Source organism: Chionomys nivalis, chromosome 15, assembly GCF_950005125.1.
Source record: "Chionomys nivalis chromosome 15, mChiNiv1.1, whole genome shotgun sequence".
NCBI classification, from domain to species: domain Eukaryota; kingdom Metazoa; phylum Chordata; class Mammalia; order Rodentia; family Cricetidae; genus Chionomys; species Chionomys nivalis.
The window spans coordinates 37,477,800-37,496,344 of record NC_080100.1 but is presented as its reverse complement, the minus strand read 5'-3'; positions in this window follow the sequence as shown (position 1 = coordinate 37,496,344).

Below are 18,545 nucleotides of genomic sequence, written 5' to 3'. Positions count from 1 at the left end.
CTTGTGCGATGGTCCTCTCACAGCATCCCCTACTGTCACCACCATCCTCCCAGGCCAGGCAACTCTGATTCTATGAGTTTGATTGTATTTGCTTAGCATCCCAAAAATAAATGAGATCTTGTGGTTTTAGTTTTGTGTTTGGCTTATTTCATTCAGTGTCAGGTCTTCCAGGCTCACTGTGTTGTTGCTTATAGAAGGGTTTCTTTCTTTCTGAAAGATTTTTCATAACTGATGCAAGGTTTTGTAATATTTTGTTAATGCTCCACTTTGGCTATTGTAATATTGTGAGGATGTAAAAGCAGATGTCTTTCCAGCACATAGCGTTCACTGCCTTCTAATATGTCTCCAAAAGTGAGGTCACTGGATTAAATGAACTATTTCATTAACTTTTGAGATATTTCCTTCCTTTTCCCCATAATGGTGGTCCGAGTTTATAATCCAAACAAAAGTAAAGAATTCTCTTTGCTTTATACCCTTGAAAACACAACTCTTTTTTATACTAGCCTTTCTAATAGGCACAATGATTCTTCATATTAATTTGCATTTTTCTGATGACTGATATATTAAATTTTTTCCTCTATGTGCTAGCTATTTCAATGTTTTCTTTTGAGAAATAGCTATTGAAGCACTTTGCCTATATATATATTTAAAGTGGGTTTTTTTTTCCTGCTATAGAGTTGTTGAGTGACCCATGTACCTATGTACAATGTTGCAAAGGCTTAGTTTTGTGTAACCTTATCTGCCTGCCTTTGCTTTTGTTTTCTGTGCTTAGACTACCTTTGTATTATGAGTGAACTCGATTCTTTTCTAAAATGAGTAGAGGCCAATGACTGCTTGTTGGGCAAGGGAGAAATAATAAATGGAAGGGTCAAAGAAAAACTTCTTTGACACCATGCAATATTTTGAAGGGAATGGTCGTATTGTTTTATTTGTGAAATTTTCTCTTTCTAATATTGAACACTAAAATTTCATCTAGTGGGCTTTTTCTGGGAATAGATCATACATTGGGAAAATATAGGTTGAAAGGAGAAAGCAGTTCATGGTAGAAAAGTAGATGGGTCTTATACATTATAGAAAATGTACTGCCAGGCTTTGCCATAGCAGAATCTGGTGGGATGTTTATACATACATATCAACAGCTATTGTGTATCTAAGATATTAAAATACATTTCAAACTGCTTTTTCAAGCTATAAGTTCCATGATGTAATCATTTCTTTGAGCTAGGCATCAACACCTCAGCTCTGATCTCAGTTACTTGTGCTGACAAAATGTAAACACCATTCGGTTCTTCATTTGTTATTTCCCCAAGTATAATGAGTACTGGCTGTTCAACAGGCTCTATGCAGGGTTCGGTGGAAAACAAAGAAGATTTAAATGATGTTTGGGAAATGAAAATCCTCTAAATGTCCCTCCACGTTTTATAAAAGTCCTAGAGTGAAATGAGGTTGATTTGGGTCAAACAAAGTTCTTGACATCAAAGCAAAGCAATCATAAACAAGCCATAAGCTCTGTGACTGGCAGTGAGAGCGGTGCTGAGATAACACTTAAGTAAATTAGAATGGCTGAGGATGTGGGGAATTGAAGTTCTTTTCCCATAGCTCCTCCAGCAGTCAGGAAACAAGGGCAGCTTGGATCAAGATCTCACGAAGAAACATAAAGGTTACTACAGTCCCTGGAGGTAAAAAGTCATTCTGGAGCATGACACATTCAGGGCTCAGAGACAAGTGATGACTCTCTTGTCATTATGACAGACAATATGCTAACTCTTTAAATCAAAAATCACAGTGATGTCAGCAGCGCGATTACAAGACTTGACTACTGGGACTTACATAATGCAAGCTTATTTAAATAATGTTTCAGAAAAGAGCATATGCAGCTATTAAGGAGTCGTGATAGAACAACTGTAATCCCAGAAGGAGAAGGTACTAGGAAATATTGATGTTTGCCTCATCTGCAAGTCTACCACTTATATGAAATAACTAATGCCTACATACCCAGCCATTCCAGACGAGGGTACTGAACCTTTGACCTTTTTCCAGCCTAAACTTATTAGTTATTTCAAGACTGAAATAATTCTAATTGACCACAAATTCTGTGACAATACTTACATTGATCCCATTAGCTATTAGATATATTACATGCCATTATGTGAAAAAGATTGCATTTGGTGCAGCATAATACACATACGCATGCATGCGTGCATGCGTGTGCACACACACACACACATATGGACGAAGGCAAAATTATGTCTCGATGCACTTAGGTTTATTAGAGGAAGAATGCCAGCTGTATTGCATTCCCAAAACAAGAGGGAAGTGGGTTTGGTTTAAGAACATTTAAACTGATATTTGAGAAATGGGTAGAAAGCCAGCAGTGAACACTTGGGAGAGGACTCTCTATAGAAAAATATTTTAAAAAGTGATAGACACGGTCTAGTTGGAGAAAAAAAATTGTTTGTGTAATAATGGTGAACAGTTTAAAATAGCCAGAGGTCAACTTACTGCCCTGCTTCCTAGACAGTCCCATGTCTGTCAGTGCCTACCTTGTACCCCTCATGTCCTGCCTGTTAAAGGATGTAGTTTTCTCATTGACACTGGTCAGTGATGGAAAGAAATGCTTACTCCAGCCATGCAACAGTCATATTTATGATGTGGTTTCTGTTGGCAATGCCTTCAGTCATGGAATTAATTGGCACTGTTGTCAGTATGTGATAGGAGGGAGAGAGTGTCAGGCAGTCAACAGACCATTTCAAATTTCTCCAAATGCGAAGAAACAGGTCCAGACAGTCAAATCTCCTCATTCAGCTCCTTTGAGTCCAGTGTATACAGCAGCCTTAACTTGGCCTTTGTCCTCAGGAGATGCCAATGCCCCCGTGATGCCGCAGAGAGGGCAGTGGTCTGTATTTCTGGGGTCGGCCAGCTCAAAGTTAGCTCAGTGTTTGCAGAGAGAGCAAGGGAGCTTTCCCCGAGATGATGTTCCAGGAGCGCCGACTGAGCCACTGGGAAAAAAGTAAATGTTTTTGAAATCAGCACAGTTCCGACTTTCCTATTCCACTCATCTGTTCCATTGAGTCTACTAACCCAGCTCACCAAATTCTTGCTGGCTTAACTTCTTGTCATATCTTGTTCAATGTTGAGGAAAGACTGATTCAGGATCATACAAGCTCAAATGTAAATATAGACATAAATTAGGTAATATCCAGGTAAACTTTTAATTATGTCTGCACAATTAATCACCTCTTTATTGCTTAAAGGAATTTAATTATGAAAATCAGAATCATCTAACAAATGTCAAAATATTCCCAATTGAAAGACTTTATCAGGTAATTCACATCAGAACCTTGGTGGGGGGCAGGAAGAGGCAGCGGAATGCAGACATCAACTTCCTCAAAACTCTGCAGGTAATTTTGCTGTACAGCTGGAGTGGATGGTGGTGCAGACCTTGAAGATTAAGACTGAAACCTAGCTTGGTATCAGATAAAGTATGTGTATGTCTAATACGTAAGTATCATATTAGTATCTCATTAGTTCTGGGCCAATGCATTTCCATTTTTAAAAAGCGTTTTAAAGGACTGACCTCCATAAATTTGCAGCCAGATAATTATTTTTGTGATGTGTCTCTGTTAGCAATGTGAAGCATGTTGTACATACACTGTCTGGAGAATATGGTATTATTTGCAAACATGCCACAGAACACAGCAGATTTATGAAAACACTATGCCTCGATTTTATAAGTAGAAAACAGTTTCAAAATTAGCCTCTTTTTACACAGAAAGCCCAGACATAGGGAAGAGGAAGGCTAGAATTTCTCATTCATTCCCATACATCGACAGTTCCTCATTTCCAAAACCCATGACACCCTTGAGTGTTTCTTCTCTTGACAAGTTGTTCAGAAGTCAAGGTCTATCCATTCTTTCAATTTCCTTTCATGCCTTCATTATTCATTTTCTTGGCCAGCATCCTGAATTAGTTTTTGCACTTATTTGCTTTGGTAATTGACATGTACTTTCTACAAAAATGCTTTTGGGATACAGCTTCTGGCCAGGGCTAAGGGCTTAAGTTTGCACAACCTGCGTGATTCTCCACTGACTGCAGAAACAATCGCAGGAAAGTAAACAGTCAAGGCATTCAGATGATCCATCATGTGGACCTAACGTTGTTTCCTGAAACCCTTCTCCTTTGTGTAGAGCACTGTGAAACTGATGGAGATGCTTGCCATTCCCCACAACAGGATAACTCTGTGCTATCAGGACTCTGGCTTCTGCTGGTTCTCTAGGTGTTTAAATCCTACCTCATATGAATGACTCAAATTTTATGTTCTTCACAATGCCTTGGCTCTCAAAGGTCTTGAAAGCAGTGTTTGTTTTTTCTATGATCCCTTGATCTTTGTGGGAATTCCTTTTATTCTTCTTAATTAACTTTTTTTTAAAGAATTTCACTCAAGAGCATTGTATTTGTATAACTTCTACCACTTCCTCTCCCCTCCAGCTTCTTCCATATCTTCCCACTCCCTCTCAAATTCATGACCTCTTCTAATTTAATTATTATTAATAATCAATATTATTATGTATGTTTTTAGGACTGACTATTAGGGATTGAATAACCTATCAGAGAGCTCATCCTTGAAAAAAAATCTGCTTCTCTTTCTCTCAGCAAACACTGATTGCCTGTAGCTCTTTATCTAGAGGTGGGATCTAATGAACTTCCCCATCTATGTTGGCAAGTTTATGAATGCTATCATCATGTAGATCTTGTTTAGGAAACTATATTGTTCAGATTTCATGGGAGTAACGTTCCTGTTAGGTCAAGAAAACATTATCTACCAACAAGCAACCTATTCCTTGGGCTCTTATAGTCTTCATCCCCAATTCCACCATGTTCCCTGAGCCCTAGGTGCAGAGGTTCGGTTTTAGATCTAACATCTAGTGTTGTAAACCCCATAGCCAGTTGTTTCCTTTCAGGTCAGTTCCATGTCAGTGTCTTCAAGTCCTGTGTCCAAAGTTTATGATGGCTTCAGCAATAGGGTCTTACCTTGAGTTGGGAAGGCAACTAAGGAGCATGGTAAAAGTTTTGGGAGTCTCTTGGACTCCTCTGAGCAATAACCGAAGGGAAGTTTTCTAGATATGGCACTTGGGTTTTAGATAGTCTATGATGTTTGAGGAGCTTTAAATGAAGGTGTAACTTCATTTGAATTACATAGATATATGCATATAGAATGTATTTTAGGTAAATTTATAAAGTACTATTTATGACTTTTTCAAATATGTACAGCATTGTCATGATCACTTTTTAAACATTCCTCAAAAGTCCATTATCCTTGCTGAGTCTCTATTCACTCAATACAAAATGACAGCAATAATAAGCATATAAATCTTATGCCTGTGATGATAAAGACCACAGATGAAAACATTTTGATACCCAGTAGATGATGTTACAGTTTTCCTCTCCCATTAGCCTGGGTCTCTATCTCCTTCTTTAGAGGTTTTACATGAAAAGACCCAAGAACCATGGCCTATTCTACAAGCTACAATTATGGTTTAGGAGATAAGTTGTAGATCATAAATCCGGTTATTATATGGAGGGTTGTTTCTATTTTACTGTGATACAATTATTACATTTGTCTGGAGTTCATTATTATTGTTATTGCTATTGTTTAAAAGTACTCTGTATTTAGCCAACAATTCCTTAAGGACATCATTATCTTTATCTGACATCACATCAGTTAAGGTAAGCTGATATAAGTTACACAGCTTCTGTTAGTCAAGGACTAAATTAAGCCCTAACCAGTTTGTAAGCACACATTATTTCAACTTATATCTAACCAGGATTGGTTAGATTGCATCTAATTTATATCTCTTTAGATGGTACTCATTGCAGATAACAAGTCAGTGGAGGTGGCTTCTCCTTCCCTCTCCCTTTCTCCTCCTCTTCTTCCCCTCCTCTTTCTCTTCCTTGTCTTCCTCCTCCTACACCCCCTCTCTCTCCTGTAATATTTATTCTAGATCTTTAAAAAGGTGAGTGATGAATTAGGCAATACATTGACAAAAAGGAATTCTCAGCAAGGTGACAGGATTGGTGTTGTAACTGGGTGACTGAAGGAAATGTGGAAGCTGTTAGTCCTCCTTCCGTACTATTCTTAGACTCAGTGACCATCCCACAACACAGTATGCTGTGGCTGCTACTGTCTTCATTGAGGTTAGTGTGGATTGCTCTTTCCATGATTTTACTCAGCTTATTTTCTATGCACTCTTATTTCCCTGTTGATGATGCTTCCTTTTTTATAACACATAGCTAAGCTCTGCCATAGCATAGTCTCAGAATACCCTGAGACTGCTGTGATCCTAACTACAGTTCAGAGAGCCGAGGCCCTACCATTGAGTTGCTCATCCTTCCTCATCTCCCATAGTGGCAAAAGAAGTCTCTTTGATGAGTTTTGCTTTGGGAACTATTAGTTCTAGTCTTTCTTTATGTGAACTGAAGATACAAGAGCCAATTTTCACAGAAAAAATGTATGTGATGTCTGAAAAAGAGACTGTGAGCTCGAGGGGAGAAGGGACAGGACACACATGCACGGGGGCGCGCGCGCACACACACACACACACGCACATACATACATTCCTTTGTGTTTGGAACTGTCTCTCCAGTTTTCTATGGAGTAAAATGATCAAATAACCTTTAAAAAATTCTTATAGTTTATGTAATATATGATGAGCTGAGTTCTGTTTCTTAGAGTCAAACAGTTGCTTAACCATGAGACTTAACTAATTTTGAAGTAATTCTTGAAATTCAGTCTTACCCTCTTTTCTCTTCAGCTGAGTCCCCATTACCTCACTGTGTATTGATATTTACAGTCTACCTCTGGGTCACTTTTTATATTCCTTGTCTCTTTTACAAAGCTGATTATTTATAGGGTTTCATAATTATCTGTAAATTTTGTTCTTTGAAATTATAATATAATTACATAATATAACCCTTTCATTTACTCCCTACAGTGCCTTCTACATACTCCTTAGCTCTCTTTCACATTCCTGGCCTCTTTTTCTTTAAGGTTGTTACACACACACACACACACACACACACACACACTTCTAAATATATAGCTATAACTTGCCCAGTCTGTATAATATTACTTGTATTCAATTACCTCTGATCTTTCAGTTCTGTGTAGATACCACTGACATCTCTTCTAAGGTTGAAGGATAAAATTTCTTCCCCTTCTCTATCCCTCACACCTTCTTTTCTTCTCTCTTTCTGTCAACATCAAGGATTTAAGGAAGAAAACCCAGTTCACAGACTTGGCAATGATGAAACACTGTTAGTCTAACTCACTAGATAAGGTCAACCCCCATCATTTTACCTCAATTGGGAATTACTCTGACTTTGGAGTAAAATAAGGAGACTACAATCTAGTTCCTTCTCTCAATTCTATGATTTGATGCTTCTGCCCATTTTGTGTGAAATTTGTGGGGAATGCACATTTTCCAAACTTAATTGCCAATGGGATAGCTTTTAAAGAATTATTTATTGACAGAATGTGATAACTTGGGATTTAATACACACTCTGATTAAAGAAGAATTTTTTTTACAATAAATTGTTGTAAGAAATAATAAGATACATTGATTCTTATGTTAACTTAATTACAAAACCAAAATAATAATGCAAACTGAAATGAATGAAGTCATGTTGATTGGAAATATGAGACAAGTGGTTGACATAATAAGACAACTTATTCAATATGAATTAATAATTTTTGGAGGTAAGATGTATGAATACGATAAATTTGGAAATAAGGCAGAAGCAGTTGATTGTTAAATTCTGTCTAACACATTTATAATACACCTGATCACATGAATAACTTTCATGACTTCTCTCAATCTTCCAACTGGAGGTTTGTATAATAATAGAGACTGTGAAAGTATGTTTAAATGTAGTGAATATATTTTGTAAGCGGTAATGTTAATGGAGTTTTTTTCCTGAAGTACCTCAGTATCGTGTTATTTTAAAAAGGATGACCTGTGTGGTCCTAGATGCTATGTCTACAACTAGCCTCTATTCCCCTTCCTCCTCCACTGATGGCACACATATACACAGCTGTTGTAATAGCTCACTTCCCCAAGAATGTCTCTATTCTATAACATTGGATCTCATGGTAAAATTTTGCAGATCACAATGGAATTCATCCTTTTTATAGATTTAAACTCAATTCCTTGAGAATGACCTTTTATTTAAGGAATTTTTCAGTGAAATCAGTATGCATGATTAGTGTACATCTTATTAAGAACTTATATACATTAACAAAGTTATAAATTACATTTAATTATTAGTTTCTTTTAATTTAGTAAATCATAAGGAAACCTGTTTATGGCTATAAGCATGGTTGGTACTAATCCTGCATATAATAAACTGAATATGAATTAATTTAAATGAATCAGCCTGATAAGCAGCCCTTTTGTCCTGTGCCAAACTGTTTCTCCTACTCAGAGATGCAGATGTCATGAAGTAACTTCAGTGGAGGTGTGACAGTGGATTTTTTTTTTTTGTCTTCTTCTTAACTTTCAAGTTTCTAATTTCTTCAGGAATAAATCCATTGATCCTACCATTATTAACAGTCATTATTCCCTTTGTGCTCTTATTGCAAATTGCCAGGAAAGCTGTGCTTTGTTGGATTAATTGCTAATTTCCAAAGAGTGGGATTACTGAGTATGAATACAGTCTTGTTCTCAGGAGAAAAAGAAACAAAACAAAACCCTCCATAGCACATTTTCATTATCTTGAACACAATTTCATTTGAGTTGTTAAAACTAACAGTAAGAATGCTTTGAGAAAGCGGGAGGAAAACATTTCATAAGCATGCCTAAAATACGTATGTATATTATATGTTAGGACTGGAGAGATGGCTGGCTCAATGGTTAAAGTATCTTACTGCTCTTGCAGAGGACCTGAGTTCTCAGCTCCCATAGGACATCATACCACTCTGTAACTCCAATTCCAGGGAAACTTATGTTCTCTTCAGGCCATCAGGAACACAGGCATGGAAGAGGTAGACAGACCCGTGTGCAAGCAAAGCATAAAGAAACATAACATAAAATAAATATTCTGAATGTATATAATTTATATTTTTGTTGATGGAGTTACACCATATGGAATAGTAATGCTCCCTCCCAAAGCTATAGATTATCCAACAAAACCCCCAGCATCAGGCATGGGAAGTATCTGTTTGATTCATTGGTCAGAACTTCCCACGAGATTTCCAAAACAATATAGACTAGTGCCATATACTGGTATTTACTATTTGTTCATAAGTGAGGGAAGGAATTGCTCCGATTAGTTTTGAATCAAGCATGATGTAAATTTCTCTGGAACAGGGACATAAATGAGTGAATTAATAAGGCTAACCTGAAAGAGAATTTTAAAACTCAGAGTTAATTTAGACTAACAAACTTCCCCTAGCATGATCTTTAAGAAACATGATTTAGGACTATAAATAAATAAATAAATAAATAAGTTAATTTTTTCATTTAATGTTCCATTTGTGTATACTCACCTAGGGTTTTTAAGGTTTTAAAGTTTTTTTTTTAATTATTAAAGATTTCTGCCTCTTCCCCGCCACCACCTCCCATTTCCCCCCCTCCCCCAATCAAGTCTTCCTCCCTCCTCAGCCCAAAGAGCAATCAGGTTTCCCTGCCCTGTGGGAGGTCCAAGGACCACCCACCTCCATCCAGGTCTATTAAGGTGAGCATCCAAACTACCTAGGCTCCCACAAAGCCATTATGTGCAATAGGATCAAAAACCCATTGCCATTGTTCTTCAGTTTATATAGCCTAAATTCAATAGATGGTTAATGAAGAAATACTTCAATGACTTCTGGTTAGTTACTGGACAGAACACGTGGCTTTTGTTTTCTGTTTACTCTTCTGAGATTTCACAAAAATGGAGAAAAAATATTGTACAATGTATAGCAGTAATGATAATGAGAGAGAGGCTATCACTGGTAATTTAATCAACTTGATGAAGATGTAACGTTAACAAGTACTGTAGATTGTTGATACAGAGCACAGACACGGTATGGAGGATGAGGGATTGGGGAGATTTGTGTAAGAAAGAATCCCAGTGGCCTGGCAGAGACTACAATGGCTCCTATTTCGATAGGATAACACTGATGGGCCCTGGATTTACAAACACAAGGATAATCAGAAATTGGGTGAAGACTATTTTAGGATTTTGCTAGCCAACAAAATTAATTCATCAAAGCTTCAAGCAATCATTTGTTTAGCCCCCTATGCTATGCAGTCGGCAGCTTGGGCTGGGTTCCCTAGGCTTGTCATGCATCCTTATCCAGTTGCTTATCCCTTAGCTCTGCACCTACAAGTTAGTCCTTTATCATCTAGGGTGACAGAGACAAGTGGACCTCATCAATTTCATTGCTAATCAGATTGTTCTGGGCTTGCTCTTATTGATTGAGCAATAAGATGTCTTAAGGCCTATGCTTAGAATTATCATGCTTTTTCTTCTTCATTCATTCTAAGACTAAGGTTGGAGATAAGAAAAATCTACCTTCAAGGGGTACAGAAATGGGCCCCATCAGTGAATGAGCACAGCTGAGGCATCACACTGCAAAGTGTGTGGCTGTGGGAGTTGCATAAATCATAACTGTGTTTTAAAATAATGTAACAGTATACTTGGGTTTATTTTATTTTTCTCCACATCAGATGTCTCCTCAGTCCCATGTCATAATGCCTGGCTTGATTGCAGGTATTGGTTACCAGCCTCCAACAATGGCAAAAGTAGGCAAGGTTTAATCCATAAAGGTACCATAGCCTTTGAACTGCCTGCTAGGTCCCCTAGAGGAAGTTGCAGCCGAATAAGAGTGTAATGAGACTTCTCTCCATGAATCTCAAAGCAATTCAAATTAGCAAGACATGTCCACTTGCACTGATCTGTAATTTATCATTTCCATGGATTATTTGAAAATATAAATAATCAAGTAAAAATGGCTATTTGTGGAAACCTTCAATCCACGTTGCAAAAATCATGACAACCAAAGGGAGAAATGGCCATGAAGAAATGTCTCTACTTAGAAATTTTCTTAGCAGAATCGGTAGCACCCTAAGAAAGACGCAAGTAACCTTCAAATCTTAAAATGGAACATAAATTAAGATTCCATTCCTAATTGCGTAGTATAACTGAGCTCTTTAAAGTTTTATGAGGTCTCAGCCATGTGGTTGCCTAAACATGAACTGAGAAAGAATGGCACCAGTGGACATACCAAAGAGGACAGGGGAGAACACAAAGCTCTAAGGCCTCAGCTCTGCTCAGAGAGCTAAAGGCACAGGAGAAATGCTGAGGGTGGGAAAATATGTTATCAGTTGCTTATTCAGTACCAAACAGCCATCGCTGAAAACATGCATACAAGTAACATTATATAAACTGAGCAGATTATATTTAGGAATATATGTGTACATGTGTGTACGTAAAGGCATGTGATAACAGTTTAATGACAAAAGAGGCCATGCATTTGAAAGAGAGTAAGGAGCAGATAAGGGAGGGTTCAAAGAGAGGAAAGTGAAGGGAGAAGTGATGTGATTGTATTATAATCTCAAAAATAAAAGAAAAAATGAGTAGAAAGAAAAAATTCAAATTCATAACATTCAAGTAAAAAGTAGTGGCGTGGAGATCTCAAAGCAGTAGAAGAAAGTTAGAGAAACAAACTACATGAGAATAGAGTGCGCATACTTAGAGCTAGCACTTGGAAGAGCATGAACAATAGATTAGAGTTGAGGATTTTTTGGGAAAACCTGAGGATCTAAACTGGTGCTAAAATAAAGCCCTTTGTTAGTTTTGGCATAAATATGAGGGAAAAGTCACCTTCACATATAACACACTGCAGAAAACAGTGGTCACATGGGCACTGAGAGAAACCCCTGCTTGTAGGTTCCAACATTTAGAATGAACCCATAGACAAAGGCACGGAATTCTTAACTCTGGCTCAGAGTCTGACTATTTTCAAATGTAACAATGTTAAAGGCATCACTGGGACTTTTGGACACAGAAAGATTCTTTCCTTCTCCAGAATCTAAATGCCAAAGCACTGTGTCCTATTCTTTTAAGGTCAGGAGGACCAGGACATATAGCAGCTCTCAAACAAGGCCTACTTAAAAACCTTCTTAGCATAATCAATTTTATATAATCCTGAGAATATAGGTCTATAAAATAGGCATGCAAAGCAACCATTTACCAATAGTAAATCAGAAGAATTTTACTTTAAAATAATTCTTTAGAAAGAGATAATTTCATCAGTTGTTAAAGACCAACATAAATTTGCATACGAATGAGAAAGATGTTCTTTTTATGTAAAGAAATCCTGGCTGAATATTTGCTATTTATAGGCATAGAGCCTCTCTGAGGTTTTTCAAAGTTGACTAATACTTTGATTTTACAGTTATCAATGCTGAGAACAATACTTTACCAAAATAGGTAGTATAAAATGGCAGAGGTATGTCCAAAGCTATTTCAAAAATTATTGGAGATTATGTCTACCCACAAGTAAAAATCCATTCAATTTATAACAATGAAGCTTGGGGTAGCAATTCAAACAGCAATTTTAAAAATCAAACATGCAGCCCAATATAACTGAAGACATTCATACTTTGGGACGACAGTAAGAAGATATTAAAAGCTTTGCTTTCCTGTGATTAAACCAGTATATATTCTGAAAAGAGGAGCTTCAGTGTTTTGGGAAGCATTGATGGCATTCTATGTCACTGAGGCATGCACAATGCAAAATGCACACGGGTGTTCAGCAGCAAGGCTGCGGTGAGGGCGTGTGCTGTAACGTGACTGAGCGTTGCCAATAGTACTTCCTATCATTATGGGTCTGGTTCCCAATCAAATTTTGGCGGCGGCTTATTCAGAAGTATACTTTGCCAGGTATTTTGCCTGGTGCTCAGTTTAAGAAGCTTGTGTTTAGTACTGGTGAAATGAGCCTGCAGGTGCCAGCATAGAGTGCTCTTGGAGAGGACTTGAGTTCAGTTCCCAGCATCCATGTCAGGCAGCTCACAGCCAGTGCCCTTTACTGAAGCCCATGGATATGCACACTCATGGACGCATACCCCCTACATACTTAATCTTTTTAATTTAAAAAGAAGTTTATCTCTAAAGGCTCAGTTGGTAGCCAACAGCGGAGACAGGCATTGCTTCAGGATGCCTTGACTTCCTTTTCCCTGTGTAAAATGAACCCAGGAAGGCAAGTGAAAGGGCGGTTAGGGGCTAGTCCTATAAGGCTGTCTCCTTTATACACAGAACTGTCAAGGAAGTGCCTCAATTCCCCTATGTGAACTCTGATATGCAGAACCATGCCTTCTTTGAGCTTTCCTGGGACGTTCTAGTAAGAGCACTGTTTGGCTCTAGACTTGCCAATATTTGGTAATGTATAGAATGGAGGGACATCTATGTGTATAAACCATATATGTAGTATGACTAGTGCTGTCTTGATCCATATGAACTGACAAAGCACAGTGCTATAGTCTGGGTAGCTGATGAGCAGAGAGCATCACTTCTCATAGAAACTAATCGAGGCATCAGCAGACTTAACATCTGATGTGGCCTTGTTTTCTGGTTCACAGCTTACGCCTGTCTGCTCTGTCCTCGTATGGATATGGAAAAGGCAAGGCTGCTCCCTCGGGCCTCTTTTCTAGGGGCATGAATCTCATGCATCACCCCCGTAATCCAATCACCTCCCCAGTGCTCTGATATCATCACCTTGGAACTTTTCAGCTTACGGATTTTAGAGGCACACAAACATTCAGACAACAGCAAGGATGGAAAATGAAATCTGTCGTCTTAGCTCGCCCTGGAGACCTTTCCTTCCGCCAACACGCTGATTACTTGTTTAATACAAATGAAAGCGGTGGAACTAAAGCTCTTAAGCGTCTATGATCATTTTCACGGAACGATACTGATTAACGACCTCAGATAATACAAAAATAACAGCAGCCACCAAGTATTTCCATTCATCCTGCTTGAAGATCTTGATTTCAAGTCAGCGGGGCTTTATTAATTTGTGTTCTAGAGTTGGTGAGGTCAAGACTCACTTCATGGTTGTGCAGTCTGCATTCACATGGGACACATGCTTCGATGCACAAGTGAATTATGAAGCTGATCTTGCATAAAAGGCAGCTCAAAGCTAGGCAGTAAGTCATATAGCAGTGGGATGCTGAGATTCAGTCTTCCACATGTTGAGGAGCATGTGATAGCCAGTCAGTCATCCTTGCCCTTCCATACCCAGCCTTCCCCTTTATGTCTAAACTTCATCAAGAACACTTTTTGGCTCTTACCAAGCATGTTTTTTCTCTTATACCCACCCAAAGACTTAACCGAGTTTTTATTATGCCTGTAATCTCCACAGCTGTTTCTATAAATATTCTCCCGATATCTTCACCATGCTGTCCACTTGGTATTCTTATATGCAAACACATTTTAATGAATTTTACAGCTGTTCTAGGCAAATAGCAACGCTTTAAAATCCGGAGTTTTCTTTTTCAGTTTAAGGGAGCTACTTTGTTTCATTTCTATCTAAATCATTTTACCATTTATGGCAACATAAGAAAGTTTGCATTTCACTCAGTTGTCAATCCAAGATGTAAAATAAAACTCTTTGTGGCAAATGCATGGTTTGTCTGTAACTAACATAAAAATATATATACTGCTGCTGGCTAACAAAAATAAAAACACTGTGTTTGGATCCCTTCAAATTTAAGGAAATGCTTAGAACCAAATTAATTGAATTTGAATATTCTGTGTGTATCACTGAAATTTGGTTCACTAGTGAATCAATGAGGGATGAAAGATGATCATGGGCTGTGAGATAATCTTGCCCATCTGGGTGACTTCGATGCAGCCAGTTGCAGAGTATCAGTTAGGGTAATTAAAATAAAATGCTGGGCCAGTTAAAGCCCCAAATCCCAGTAGCTAAACCCTTTGAAGTTTGTCTCATTTATGCAAAGTCAGTTGATGTTTCTGGTGGGTTTTTCACTTTCTACTAGGTCATTCAGACACATGGGATTCTTCGTGTTCTTTTCTTCTTCATCTTAGCTCTCTTATTTTCAGGTTTATCTCCCATCAGTAGGTGAACTAGGGGGCAGAAGATGTTTGCAAGAGCAGGCCTGAGAGAGGCATGTATTGCTTCCATTCCCCTTACATGTGGCATGAGATGCGTAAGAAATTTGGTTTAGCTATGAACTTAGGGAAAGGAAACAAATTTTTCTGAGTTTCTGCCATTCTGTACTTCAGGCTGGCTGACACTGTATCATATCTAAATCGATTTACCTTAATAATCCTTAAAACATGTATGTTATAGACTCACAGGAATTATACTGTGGGCCTCTTTCTTTTGGACAGCATTAGTGGACATCAATATATTCCAAGGTCATCTTTATTGAGTCAGGGTTATGGTTTTGGGCAAGTTGTTCTTAATATAAGAAGTATTGTTCCTAGTTCCCTCCAATTGACAAGTGAAGTCTTTCCCTGGATTTTCTGTTGATACAGTCCTGCTCCTGTCTTCACAGAGCCTCCTGGTTTAATGTATACAGTGACCTCTGCTAGTCTTCCTTTATCTTAAGCATCAGCAACTGCTGTTACTCAGTCTTCTTCTTTGTGTTTCTATTTCTTCAATATATGCCGTAATGCTTTAGATCCTAAATATCCACCACTGAAATCCTATTCTTATCCTCACATGACCTAATTTATTTCCTACAGACCTTGTAACTTTCCCTCAGACCTACTGGTTTTACCTTTTACTCTCACAGTGCACCAATACTTATCAGAAGACTAGATGGGCTATATAGGTTAGTCTTATATCAATTTCACAGTCTCTAAAACAAGGGTTCTCAACCTGTGGGTGACAATCCTTGTGGGGTATCTTATGTCAGATAGCCTCAATGTCAGAAATTTTCATTATGATTCAGAACAGTAGCAAAATTACAGTTATGAAGTAGCAACAAAGATAATTTTATGGTTGGGGTCACCACAACATGAGAAACTCTATTACAGGGTCACAGCATTAGGAAGTTTGGGAGCCTCTGATTTAGAGTTATCAGAGAAGAAGAAGCAAGCCCCCGATATATCTGACTCTAGGCAAGCCTATAGGACATTTTTAATTAGAGATTGTTATGGGAGGGCCCAGCACACTGTCAGAGGCAAAAGTAAACCCTGGACTAGTTGTCCTAGGTTCTATAAGCAAGCCATGAGGAGCAAGCCAGTAAGCAGCTCACCTCCATGACCTCTGCATCTGTTCCTGCCTCCAGATCCTGCCCTATGTGAGTTTTTGTCCTGACTTTCTTTGATGACAAATGGTGATATGGAAATATAAGCCAAATAAACCCTATCTTCCCCAGCTTGCTTTGGTCATAAAACATCATAGCAATGGTAACCCTAACTAAGACGGAAATCAGTACCAGGATAGAAGCAAATTGTTGTTACAAACCTAACCATGTTTGGAGGGAGGGGCAAAGGGAGGATTAAGAAGGGATTGTAGAACTCTGAGCTATGAAAGCCATTGCGTGTTCAAAGCTTGGTGAGCAGTTCTATGGAAGATTGGAAGATAGAGTGGAGAGAAATACACATGATGGAGGCATGGCTTGTGAAGTTCCAGATGGAAGTCTGAGAATCTTAAAGACTCTTATCTGGGCTGTTTTGTATTTTAAGTTAAGAATCTAAAAAAAAAAAAATGAATCTGTGATTCTAGTTAGCTGGGTCTGAAAAATCAGCTGAGATTCTAGCATCAGTGAAGCGCAAACCTTGTTTTCTGGTATAATCCATGCTGGTCATTGGAACTGGCAAATTAGCAGTGACTAAGAGACCACTATAATTGAGGTAAAATCTTCTGGAAGTGTTTCCTCAGGGTCAGTCCACAGTGTTTCTGAAGTGGTCAAAGTTATACCTTGTGCTGGCATCCAAATTTGGAAGTAGAAGAATCGCCACCCAGGTGGTACTGGTTTTGAAAGCATGAAGGGGTCACGGAGAGCAGCTTGACACTGTGACAGGCTAGGAAAGGCCACTAGTGAAGGAACAGCTTCAGTAGCGGTTGAAGGCCCACCACCAAAGTGATCGTGCAGAGAAGTTGAGTCTTGGCACCATGAAGAGAGCCTAGGAGAGGCTGCTGGTGAAAGTGCAGCCCAGTGGCAGCAGAGACTCCATCACTCAGGAAAAGCCAGCACCATGGGTTGAGCACCAGGAACAGCAGCAGCAGCGGCGGAGCAGAGCCTGCCTGAGCTTAGAAGGCAAGCTGTGTGTGCTGTAGAGGGCAGAGCAGAGAAGTGAACCCAAGCCCCTTGAAAGATCCCAGAAGATTATAAGTGGATCCCAGACATTAAATATGGTGATATTGTGTTGTCTATACTGCTGGGAGTTTGGTTTTGCTTGGTACATATTGTGACTGTGGCCTGGTTCTTACCTCTTGAAGTAAGAAAATATTTACTTTTGACTTTACAGAAGCTCACAGTTGAGAGAATTTAATCACACACACACACACACACACACACACACACACACACAGAGAGAGAGAGAGAGAGAGAGAGAGAGAGAGAGAGAGAGAGAGAGGAGAGAGAGAGAGAGACAGAGATTTTGGAGTTTTCCAGAGACTTTGGATTTTTAAAAGAGACTGAATAATTTTAAGGAGATGACTTTTTGTAAGGGAATTTTTTGAGGCAAGGTTTCTCTGTAGCTTTCGAGCTTGTTATGGAACTTGCTCTGTAGATCAGACTGACCTCTGATGGAGGTGGTTCTTGTATTTTATCTGTTGCTTTCATTGGTTAATTAATAAAGAAAACTGCCTTAGCCCATTTGATAGGCCAAACCTTAGGTGGGTGGAGTAAACAGAAGAGAAGGCTGGGAGAAAGAAGCTGATTCAGGAGTCGCCATGATTCGCCCACCAGACACAGACGCAGGTTAAGATCTCCCTGGTAAGCCACCAGATCGTGGTGGTGCTACACAGAATATTAGAAATGGGTTAATCTAGATATGAGAGCTAGCCAGTAAGAGGCTGGAGCTAATGGGTCAAGCAGTGTTTAAAAGAATACAGGTTCCGTGTAATTATTTCGGGTAAAGCTAGCCGGGTGGCGGTGGGAAGCAGCCCTGCCGCTCATATTACAACAGACCTCGAACTCACAGAGATCTGCCTGCCTCTGCCTCCCAAGTGCTGACATTAAAGATGTGTGCCACCACTACCAGGCAAGGAGACAACTTTTAAAGGGTTTAGATTTGTAAGGCTATGGGACGTTTTAAATTTGTAAAATTTTTGTATTGCTTTGTCTTTATTCCAAGATATGATCTTGGAAATGAACAAGAAAGAAAACGTGGTGTCTTAACAGTGGTGTGTTTGTGTGTCAAGTCAATAACAACGAGTCAAGAAGTACTAGTTTTGTAACACAAAGATAGAGTCACGGGGGAGGAGAGAGCCTCAGCTGATAAAATTCCCATAAGATCTGGCTGTAGGCAAGCTGTAAGACCTTTTCTTAATTAGTGATAGATGGAGGAGGGCATAGCCCCA